Raw genomic sequence first — 11,798 nt, forward strand, 5'->3', positions numbered from 1 at the left:
AACAGAACTGTATTTGGGCCAGATGTTCAGTGTTTTGCATTCTGTTGTATTATGCAGATGTCCTAAATAATGTATATTACGTTTAGCCCACGTGCTATGCTCTATACACTCTAAGAAGAAATTCTTAGCACAAATTATTTTTGCCATTTTACAGACAGACCCTCTTATTTTCACTAAGACCTAAGATCTCCGTACCATTTTTTTCCCCTTTATTTTTATTAGTTGGAGGCTAATTTACAATATTGTAGTGGTTTTTGCCATACATTGACATGAATCAGCCATGGATTTACATGTGTTCCCCATCCCGATCCCCCCTCCCGCCTCCCTCCCCACCCCATCCCTCTGGGTCTTCCCAGTGCACCAGCCCTGGGCACTTGTCTCATGCATCCAACCCTAGACTGGTGATCTGTTTCACACGTGATAATATACATGTTTCGATGCTGTTCTCTCAGATCATCCCACCCTCGCCTTCTCCCACAGAGTCCAAAAGTCTGTTCTATACATCTGTGTCTCTTTTTCTGTCTTGCATATAGGGTTATCGTTACCATCTTTTTAAATTCTGTATATATGCGTTAGTATACTGTATTGGTGTTTATCTTTCTGGCTTACTTCGGTACCATTTTTAAGCTAAAATTCGTCGAACAGTAGAGCTGTCGCTTATGACAATGAATGCCGGCCTAGGGGGCAGGCGTCTCAGCCTACGGCCAGCTTCCAGTGACCACTCTGCTCATCACACTGACCCCCAGGCCCAGGTCTAGCCTCTGCAAAGCAGGGTCCCGGTCTGTCTCATCTCTAATTGGTCTAAAAATAACTAGTTAGTGTTTCTTAACTAAATGATTTGGTGAGTAATTTACATACAAATGGTACTGAGGCATTGTCTCATACAAGTGCTCCCACTTTTTATATCACTGTTGAAACAACCCAAAACTGGAGCCTGGAGGGAATCCCTGGAGGTCCTTGTGCCTTCACTGGGGCAGTGCCTTCACTGCCCAGGGTCCAGACTCCATCCCTGGTCAGGGAACTAAAATCACACAAGCCACACCAGGTGAAGCCAAAAAATTAAATAAATAGAGGAGAAAAGATACATTTATAAAAAAATGCAATCTGTAAAAGTCAGTGATGGGTTTAATATACAGGGATAAAGCAGGAATTCTTTTATTCTAGTATCTCTGAAAAGGAACATTTTAATGAAATTAGTGGCTTTAGTTGCTTATACATCTTTAGAAAATGGTTGGTAGAAAAAAATCGGATATATTTTAAAAATACTTTGCTTCGTGTTAACTCAGTTTTCTTCCAGTATTAACACCACAATCAGTCCATGTCAGAAATAAGAGGTGAAGCCCTCAGTAGTGTATGCTCTCTGAGTGTAGACCTGAGTTTTCCAGCCAGAGAGTTCTGTTGGCAGGAGGACAGCCATAGAGCTGGAGGAAATGTTGCAGGAAGTGAAGCCAGAGGGGAGAGTTTAGAGGAGGAGCTGAGCGTGGAGGACACTGGATGGGAACCAGGGCGGCTTTGATCAGAGCAGCCTCACGGTAATGTAGTGAGGCCAAGGCCAAGCCAGATGCAGGGGTCCTGGGGTTGGTGTGTGAAGCCAGCAGAAGGTAACGTGGGAGCTGATCATAGTTACTCAGGGTGAAGAAGACCTACGAGACACATGTGAGTCTTCGGTGGAGGCCCTGGGAGATGCAGCCACATCAGGAGGAGAGCCTGGACTGTGAACAGGCGACAATCTGAGAGGAAGCCTTCTCCCCCTGTTTTTTAATGCTAAAGCTGGCAAGGAGTTCACATTTAGGGTTAAGGGAGAATTGTTGGAAATCAGGAGAAAATGGCAGAGGATCTTAATAGTCCCCTGAAAAGAAAAGCCACGCGGCCAACAAGTACATGAAGATGTCTGGGCCTTGGCCTCATCAGAGGCACACACATGGAGACCCTTTATCCAGCCCTAGTGTTAGCAGGGGGCCCTACTGTTGGCTGCTGCTGGTGGGAACATTGCTGGGGCGGTTGTCACGGAACCAAGCGGCCCCCAAGGAGATGAAGATGGGCTCTGTGGTCCTACAGGCTCCACCAGAAGGCTCCTACAGGGTCATGTGGGACCTACAGTGATGCACGGGGGTGCTATCCGTGGCGGCGAGAGTCAAGAAGCCCCCGGGGGTCCCTGCCGAGTGGAGCGGCCGTGCAGTTGATGGACGCAGGAATGGACAATGGGTGGCAGGCGGATACTCTCAGGTCTGGTTCTGAGGATGGGTGGTTTTCTCTTTGCTGATTCTCGTGACTCCTCACCAAATGCCGGATGCTTTCTATAGAACAACAGAGACCAAAGCCGAGAGTCCTGGGCCCCGGAAGTGGACGCACCCTCCAATTGGCCCGCAGTGTGGGGCTGAGTCCGTCTGCTGAGCCGACAAGCTGGGTGTGGGGTTTAGTTTCAGCGTGGCTTTCATGGCCTTCAGATTCCTCCTGCCAGAAGGTCTCCCTCCGTGTTCCTGCCCCGCCTCCAGTTTTCAGTCGGCCCTGTGCACCCATCCCCACCCTGGGGTGGGGGGTGTCTCTGCTCTCGTCCCCCCACCTCGGGTGGAGGCAGATGTTCTGTTCGTGAGCAAGTCCTGTGTCCTGGGCCTCCAGGGTCAGCCTGGCCAGCGGTCTGGTCTCTCCTGCCTCTGTCGCAGACCCTGCCGTGTATCGGGGTGGGGGCCTGGGGCCCTTGTGCCTGGGCCTGAAATGTTACCCACTCCTGCTCAGAAGCAGCACTCTTCACCCAGGTTGCCTGGGGTGGGGGGCCAGTTTCCTCCCCCATTAGATTAAGGTTTTTGCTTCAAAGGAAGGAAGGGTTTGAGTGGTGGGTGGGGTTTCATGCCGGCTCACCCTGGGGGTTGGGGGGCCTCTCCAGTCCCATCCTGCCCCTCCCTGCACGCCTGTGAGATGATGCTCACCCCTGAGTTGGGGGGGGATGGTCCTCAAAGGCCAGGCTGCCCAAGTCTGTGCCCCACCCCCACCTGGCTTGGAGGGGCTTGTCCCTCTTCAGAATTCAGTCACCTGGTCGCCTCGCAGCCTCAGCTCTATGAGCTCAAGAAGAGTTAAAGATCTTGTAGATCCTCCACTTTTCCTCGTTGATAGGCTGTGAGTAGTGTTCTCGTGGCTTCTACATCCGAAATGGAAGTGAGCCACAAAACATGTACTGACAACAAGATTTTAAGGGTCAGTTTGAGTGGAGAAAAAGGAAGTAGAACCAGACCCATTTCACCATCCCATTTAGGTAAATGAGGAATGTAGAAAACGCTATTTTTCAAGGATTGTACCTTTCCAAAGGTGCACACCCCAGGAAGGATGTCCAGGTGGGAGGGCATTAGGAGTGAGTGGGTCCTGAGGACCAGCCAAGTCTCAGATGAGGTGGGGCCTTGTCCAAATTGAGGGGGGTGGGCAGCATGCACAGCGAGCTCTTTGCACCAGAGGCCAGGAATTAAATGTGAGAATCGAGAAGGGGAAAAACGATGCTAGAAATCGTTTTTATTCAGCATTGAAGGGGCTGTCTGATGATCTCCCCCTTACTGTCGCGTGACCTAAAGCCCTTAGATCCTGGCTCTTTGCACTGAGCTGTTACTCTTTGCAGCTGTGGGGTCTCAGCAGGTGAGTTTCCCAGTGGACACAATGGTATTTCCAGGTCCTGATGCTCTTGGGGAACTTCGTCCTCCAAGCAGGTTGCCCTCTCTGGGAACCCGGTGAGGTCTGGTGCCATCTTGACATCAGGATAGGAGGCAACGGTTGTGTCGCTGGGGTCCGAGGTCAGAACAAACGTGGCCTTCATCCTCCTGGAAATCTACCTCTCAGGACATACGCCCTTGGGTCCCAGCCGCCATGTTGTAAGGAAGCCCAGGCCACACACAGTGGTTCCAGGCACCCGCATCTGCCTCCCAACACACATGGGCAGGGGGTGCTGCAGACGCTGGGAGCTGTGCCCTGAGTCGGGCTGGCTGCTGGACTTGGGAAGTGTGAGCAGATGGACATCCCCATTGCCTGACGCCACTGGGGGGTACCCACCTGAGTGGCCTTTGCCCCTGTGCTCTGCCGTGCTGTGCCCTCACGGGGCCTCCTCTCCACCGTGTCGGGCACCATGGACCCAAGAGAAGAGCGAGTCATGTTAGTCTTGATGCTGGCTCTGGATCCAGTCACTAGCCTTCCCCGATGTTGGTGCTGGGCCCCAGAAAGGCACCAAAAGGGCTGGGGTGCCCATGACCCATCTTGCCAGGCACCTCGCTCCTCCAGCAGACACCTGCCTCATCCAGGGTGTGAAGCTTACCTTTGACCCTGCGGTGCCGTCTTGAGCCTGACTAGGCCACGGGGGACATGCCACAAGGTGGCTCTGCCTCCCGCCCCCTCTCCCTCCCGACTTGGTAACTCACCCCTCACCTGTCAAGAGTATACCTGGCCACGCACTGCCTTCACTGAGGCTGCAGGAGGCCCAGCGCTGCCTGAGATGCTGGTGATTTGACAGAGGCGGCTGACGGGCAGGGGACTTCCACACCGGCCACCCGGGCAGCACAGTGATGGAGGCTGGGTGTGCTACGCAGGGCAGGGCAAGTATGCTCCTGCAGGAGACAGTGGGCCGGGTGGGAAGCCACCAGGCCGCCTCCACGGAGGGACCGACCACCCTCTCACTCAGCTCTGAACCTGCTCCCCCGGCCCCTCCCCTGACTTGGAGAGCTTTTCCCACCCCAGGGCCTTTGCACCGGCTGTGCCTTCAGCCTGCTGGGCCCTTACTGGGCAGTCCCGCCCATCTGTTGGGATATGCGGCCGTTCTGCCCCCTGGGGCTCTTCAACCCTTTCTTTGATTTTCCTTTCTTTGTGAAATTGTGGTTAAGTACACATATCATAACATTTACCATGAGTGCACAATTTATTTCATTTCCCGTCACCCTGACTCTGCCCCTGGCCCCCACTATTCTCACTTCCCGTCTCTGGGAAGCTGACTCCTCCAGGGGCCTCTGTGAGTGGGACCTTTCAGTGTTTGTCCTTCGGTGACCAGCTTACTTCACTTGGCATCACGTCCTGCAGGCTCATCCACGTGCTGGGATGTTCAAGTCTGAATTCTCCTCCATGTGTGCACACTGTACTTTTTATCTGTCCTCTGTTGGTCTCTAGCCCTCTCCAGGTGTTTTATTTCTTGCATGACTCCTCCCACGAGCAAGGAAGCCCCAGTACCTGATCCCTGCTGGGAGCTCAGTGCTACCTGGTGCAGGAGGGAGCATTTTAAGGCCCTTGCTGCCAGGCCACCTTCTCCAGGGATTGTCCGAGTTTGATTTCCCCTGCTCTGGAGCTGGCAGAGGCCCGCCCCCGGGAAGGGGGCGTGCATGCCCAGCACCCCTCACCGCTGCTTCTCTCTTGATACTGACTAATTTGGTAGATAAATCATGTTAGTCTGCACACCTCTGCATCCATGTGGAGGCATGTGAGCCACACCAGTTTTCTAAGGAATGAAGCACTGCAGTGGTTCAGTTGCTCAGTTGTGTCCAACTCCTTGCAGCCCTATGGATAGCAGGATGCCAGGCTTCCCTGTCCATCACTGTCTCCCAGAGTCTGCTCAAACTCATGTCCACTGAATTTATGATGCCATCCAACCATCTCATCCTCTGTCGTCCCCTTTTCTTCCTGCCTTCAATCTTTCCCATCAGGGTCTTTTCCAATGAGTTGGCTCTTTGCATCAGGTGGCCCAAGTATTGGTGCTTCAGCATCAGTCCTTCCAGTGAATATTTGGGAAGGTATTTCTGCTGAAGACGGTATTTCCATGTTAATAGGGGCAGGAGTCCTCCCAGTCCCTCCCAGACTGACATGGAGGACAGCTGCTTCCTTCTCCGACTGGCTCGGCTCCGGGAAGTGTGCGTTCTCCTGGAACCCACCCTGCGCTCAGCTGTGACATAGAACGCGGGCAGGATGGAAACCCAGCCATCCCTGGCAGTGGTGGTGGAAGGGACGCGCCACCTCAGGGCTTCTGCCATGACCCCCGCAGCCCGGGGCTTGCTCAGAAGGGGGACCGCCTGGGGGCCTGACTGGCAGGAAGCTGGAGGCAGGCTCAGACTGGCCGCCCACCCACAGCGGGTCACACCGGGGATGGGGAGGCTGTCATGCTGCTGCCACCTGCGGGTGGGGCGGCGCTGCCCTCTGCACGCCAGCCAGACCCTGTGGAGAGGCTCCACATCCCCCCTCCCTCCTGGCGGCCCAGGCCCTGGTCCTGGTCAGGGCGGCGAGTCTCTTCTCCAAGCATGTCGGGGCCTGCACCTAGCTGCCTGGGTTGGTGGGGGAGGGACTGCTGCTCTGGTCCAGAGGTTGGGAGGTGGACTTGGATTCCCCCCAGGATGTGAGTCATGAGATGAGGCAACCACAGCCCAGGGAGACCCCTTCCTACTGGGTACCGCCAAGCGTGACCCATGTCCACCACCCCAGCAGGAAATGCCCATCAGCTGTGTGGAATGACCATGGGTTTGGACCCAAGGTACTACACCAGCTTGCCCTCTGGGCCCCCAGTGTCCTGAGCCAGCTGTCTGTCATTTGGGGTTTCATTTTAAAGGTTTGCTGGGGTGAAGGTGTGGCAGAGACTCAAACCAGCACCCTACTTTTTTCTTCCTTAGGACTTCTTTGGAACAACACCCCTATTTTAAGCTGAACCTTTGGCCACTGAATAGATTCCACTTCCCAGCCTCCCCTGCAGCTGAAATTGGCCATGTTCCCATATTCAGGTCAGGGGGCAGGGCAGCCTCCCGTGCTGACTACTACCAGCTGTGCCCAGTGTGAGAGTTTGGAGCAGAGATGGTGGGCCTAGAGAACATACCCTCTGCTTAACCTAGTGGGTCCCCAGCACAGGGCTGTGTCCCAGGTCTGCCTCGAGAAAGGATAGTGATGGACTAATTCACCATTTTTCCAGTTTGCACAAAGGCACTGTGGCATTGTCAAGCTGTGTGTCCTCGGGCCTGTGTCTGGTAGAGGGATTGCCTTTTTCAAATTCCCCCAAAGTTGCACTTGTTGTGTTGGCAGATGGATCAACCAATAGGCTCCAAGTGGAAGTGTGACAAAGGGAAAAGGGCACCCTTCTTTATCCCCTTCTCCCTGCTCACTGGAACCTACACATAATGGCTGGTGCATTAGCAGCCCTCTGGGATCATGAGGTAGAAGCCTGTGTTGAGATTGCAAGAGTGGCAAGTTAGAAAGGTGTTGGGTTTCTGCTGATGATGGAACTGCTGACCTCTGCACTGTGATTCGGTGAGAGAGAAAGAAACTCCTCTAACTTGAATGGAGCCATTGTCATCTGGGGTTTCTATCACTTGCAGGAGAACTGAATTACAGCTGATACACAAGAGTCTTGAACCAGCTTCCTTGTGGCTCAGACAGAAGAATCTACCCACAGTGTGGGAGACCTGGGTTTGATCCCTGGGTCAGGAAGATCCCCTGGAAAAGAGAATGCAACCCACTCCAGTATTCTTGTCTAGAGAATCCCATGGACTGTAGCCTGCCAGGCTCCTCTGTCCATGGGATCCCAAAGAATTGGACATAAATGAGTGACTAACTTTTTCACTTTCACAGAGAGTCTCGATGCTCATTAGCATATTGAAGGCTCTGAGAAGTCCTGCAGAAAGAAACTTAACTGTTTTCCCAGTGCTAGCAAACAGTCAACCACAGAGCTCTTTCATCAGCCATCTCTTCACCCCTGAGGACTCCCTTTGTTCACAGGAACAGTGATTGGAGGTGACAGCTCCATACAAATTATGCTCTTAGTAATTATGTCAAAGCATGCTTTCTAAAGAACTTAATCCATGCTGATTGGTTGGAGACCCTCTGGGTTCCTGGGATCCCATTTCTCGATAATGGGTGGAAGAGGGAAACAGTCTTAGGAATAGATACAGGGAGGTTCAGGCTCTCAACTGAGTTTTAAAAATCTGTTCTCAAATAACTAGCTTTTGGAACTGCTCCCAGAAGAGTTTAAATCCAGTCCCATTGCACATTGATGGGTTGATATAAGTCTCAAGGGTGTGCAAGTCCTGGGAAACGAGTGCATGTGAGCACAGAGCCATGTCCCACGAGGCAGAGCCTGGAGAAGGAGGGGACAGGGAAGAGGGTCAAGGGAGAGGGGTGGTGCTATTACCATGCTGAGACTTACCGTGACAGTCGGTGCACCTGATCCCGTTTGACTTGATTCCATACCTGTAGTGTTGATCTCATCTCCGTCTTATAGACTGGAAATCAGGGCAACCTGCCCAAGGACCCTGCAGTCAGCATTCCAACCCGGCCTGAACTGGGTCCTGACCCTGCTTTCTGTCAGACCCAATGCGTGTCAGGGTGGAGCTGTCCCAACACTGGGAGGCTGTGTCGGGGGCTGTCAGGGGCTGGCTGAGTCCCCTCCAAATCCACGCTGAAGTCCTAACCCAGCACCTCAGAATGTGACCTTATCTGGAATAAGGTTGTTCTAGATGCAGTTAATTAAGATGAGGTCATTAGATTAGCCCTAACGTAATGACCTGGCTCCTTATAAAAGGGGGTGACATGGAAAGAGATACATACAGAGGGAGGACACTGTGTGAAGATGGAGGTGGAGGTCAAAGCGATGCTTCTACACCCCAAGCAACCTCAAGAATTGCCAGCAGACCTCCAGAAGCTAGGAGAGCCAGAGACAGACCCTCCCCCTAGCCTCCAGAAGGAATCTGCTGCCCACACCCCAGCCTTGGCCCCCTTCCTCCAGAGCTGCCCCCTCCTCCTGCCTAAGCACTCCTGTGAGCAACCCATACCCAGAATATCAGCAGCTTACACAACAGAGGGGTGAGTTTCTTTCTGTCTGGTAGAAGCACAGAGGTTAAGTCATGAGACCTAAACTGAAGGAATATAGATGAAATGCTGAGAACAGTGGCCAGTTCATAATGGTGATCCGTAAGGATCAGCCTCTGTGTTCAGAAATGTTCATGTCTGGGCTTCCCTGGAGGCTCAAGTGGTAAAGAATCCGCCTGCCAATGCAGGAGACACAAATTTGATCCTGATCTGGGAAGATCCTGCATGCCACGGGGCAGCTCAGCCCGTGTGTTGCAACTACTGAGCCTGTGCCCTAGAGCCGCAATTACTGAAGGCTGCACCCAGAGGCCTAGAGGCCACTCTCTGCAACAAGAGAAGCCAGCACAGTGAGAGGCCTGCACACCACAACTAGAGAGGGGCCCTCGCTCTCCACAACTAAAGAAAAGCCCTAATGGCAACGAAGACCCAGCACAGCCAAACATAAATAAAATTGTTTTTTTTAAAAAGTTAGTGGCGGTGCTCGCTTCGGCAGCACATATACTAAAATTGGAACGATACAGAGAAGATTAGCACGGCCCCTGCGCAAGGATGACACGCAAATTCGTGAAGCGTTCCATATTTTTAATACGTGTAAATCCATGGCTGATTCATATCAATGTATGACAAAACCCACTGAAATGTTGTGAAGTAATTAGCCTCCAACTAATTAAAAAAAAAAAAAAAAAGTTAGTGGCGGCACCAAGGGTCACAACAAAGTACTGGAGACAAAAGCCCATCAGTGTGGGTGCGCAAAGCCGCCGGATGGAAAACGACAGGGATGCGGATGAGCCGGAGCAGCACCTGTCAACACCGCCGATCTTGGAAGTGCAGAGCCGAGCGGAGAAGGACGGCTGTACCACGACACGTATGACACTGCAATGCCGTCTAGGGACACACGCGTGTGCCGTGAGAGGACACAGGCAGGGTCCGGCTCCCTCTGTGAGGGTTTCTTTCTTCAGTGGGGTGGTTATTCTTTCCACCTTTTTGTATGTCTGAAATATTTTATTAAAAGCAGCAGAATATTGAGGACCTTCCTGGTGGTCCAGTGGCTAAGACTCCCCGATCCCAGTGCAGGGGGTCCAGATTCAATCCCTGGTCAGGAAACTAGATCCCACATGCTGTGACTAAGACCTGGGGCAGCCAAAAAAAAAAAAATTTTTTTTTTAATTATTTGTTAAAAAACATTCAGAAAAAGAAGATCATGACATCTGGTCCCATCACTTCATGGCAAATAGATGGGGAAACAGTGGAAACAGTGAGAGACTTTATTTTTGGGGGGCTCCAAAATCACTGCATATGGTGACTGCAACCATGAAATTAAAAGACCCTTACTCCTTGGAAGGAAAGTTATGACCAACCTAGACAGCATATTAAAAAGCAGAGACATTACCAACAAAGGTCTGTCTAGTGAAGTCTATGGTTTTTCCAGTAGTCATGTATGGATGTGAGAGTTGGACTGTGAAGAAAGCTGAGCGCTGAAGAAGTGATGCTTTTGAACTGTGGTGCTGGAGAAGACTCTTGAGAGTCCCTTGGACTGCAAGGAGATCCAACCAGTCCATCCTAAAGGAAATCAGTCCTGAATATACATTGGTAAGACTGATGCTGAAGCTGGAACTCCAATACTTTGGCCACCTGATGCGAAGAATTGACTTCTTGGAAACGACCCTGATGCTGGGAAAGATTGAAGGCGGGAGGAGAAGGGGATGACAGAGGATGAGATGGATGGCATCACTGACTCGATGGACATGAGTTTGAGCAAGCTCCAGGAGTTGGTGAAGGACAGAGAAGCCTGGCGTGCTGCAGTGGGGTCGCAAAGAGTCAGACACGAGTGAGCAACTGAACTGAACTGATTTGTTAAAAAAGGGACTTTCTTGGGGGTCCGGTGGTTAAGAATCTGCCTTGCAAAGAAGGGGATGCAGGTTTGATCCCTGGTGGGAAAGCTAACAAGCTCTTCTGCTGAGAAGCAAGCCAGAGCTAGAGAGTCTGAGTGTGGCAATGAATAATCTGCATGATGGAACGTAGATCCTACATGCTGCAACTAAGACTTAACACAGCCAAATAAATAGATAAATTTTTAAAAAGTCAGCAGAATATTGTGTTGAGTGAAAGAAGTGAAACACCCAACTGTATCCTGATGATTCCACTGACAGGAATCTGCGCTCGTCTTGGGATTGCAGAAACGAAGGATCACTGATGGGGACAGAAAGCAACGGACCGTCATCCCCCTGCAGCCAGGGAGTCACAGGGCTGGGCTTCCTGCCTCTCCCGGCTTCCCAGGTCCCTGGCGGCGCTCCTTGGCGTGTGGCCGCGTCCACCTCCTGTCCACGTCTCAGACCTCCCCTTGCTTCTCCTGTAGCTGGGCCCTTGTTTCTCGGTACTGAAGGCATTTAGGCCTGTCTGGGTGACCTGGGATCCCCCGTGCATCTCGAGCCTCAATCTGTTCGCATCTGCAAACACTTCCACCTGGGGATTTGCAAATGCTTCCACCTTGGGATCTGAAAATGCTTCCACCTGGGGATCTGCAAACACTTCCACCTGGGGACTGACAAACACTTCCACCTGGGAACATTCTCGGGTTCCAGGATTAGGACCTTGCATCTCTGGGGCACATTATTTGTCCTACCCATTCTGTTGAAAAACACTTTTAAAAAATGTTTTGCTGTTCTCAGTCAAATCATCCATGAGCCACCCCCAAGGTCGGAGTTCATCTCCCGCCAGCTCTTGGTGGTCCCGGGGCCTGGTTGGGAAAACCTCTGCCTGCCGGCCTGTCTCTGGGCCCGAACAGCCTCGGGGGGGGATGTTGGTGTGACCTTCTTGTGGCTTTGGGAGACCCCAGGCTGCAGGACACATGGTCCTCTAGTCTTGGAGGTGAGTAGTTGATGACTAAGGGACCAGCCGCCCACACAAGGCATACCCCGCTGTACCCGGGATCCTCCCTGAGGAGCGAAGCCATGTCCACAACAGGAAGCCTTTCCCAGAAACCGCGCTGCTCTGAG

The 11,798-nt window shown here is 52.3% G+C and overlaps 1 non-coding gene across 1 annotated transcript; it reads left to right on the forward strand.

The window, feature by feature from the left end:
• The first annotated feature begins 9,279 nt into the window (after nt 1-9,279).
• LOC122445723 lies at nt 9,280-9,386 on the forward strand. The gene has a single exon (XR_006270668.1). It is a non-coding gene; the product is annotated as a U6 spliceosomal RNA (small nuclear RNA).
• Nucleotides 9,387-11,798: the final 2,412 nt, after the last annotated feature.

This window comes from Cervus canadensis, chromosome 7 (assembly GCF_019320065.1).
Source record: "Cervus canadensis isolate Bull #8, Minnesota chromosome 7, ASM1932006v1, whole genome shotgun sequence".
NCBI classification, from domain to species: Eukaryota; Metazoa; Chordata; class Mammalia; order Artiodactyla; family Cervidae; genus Cervus; species Cervus canadensis.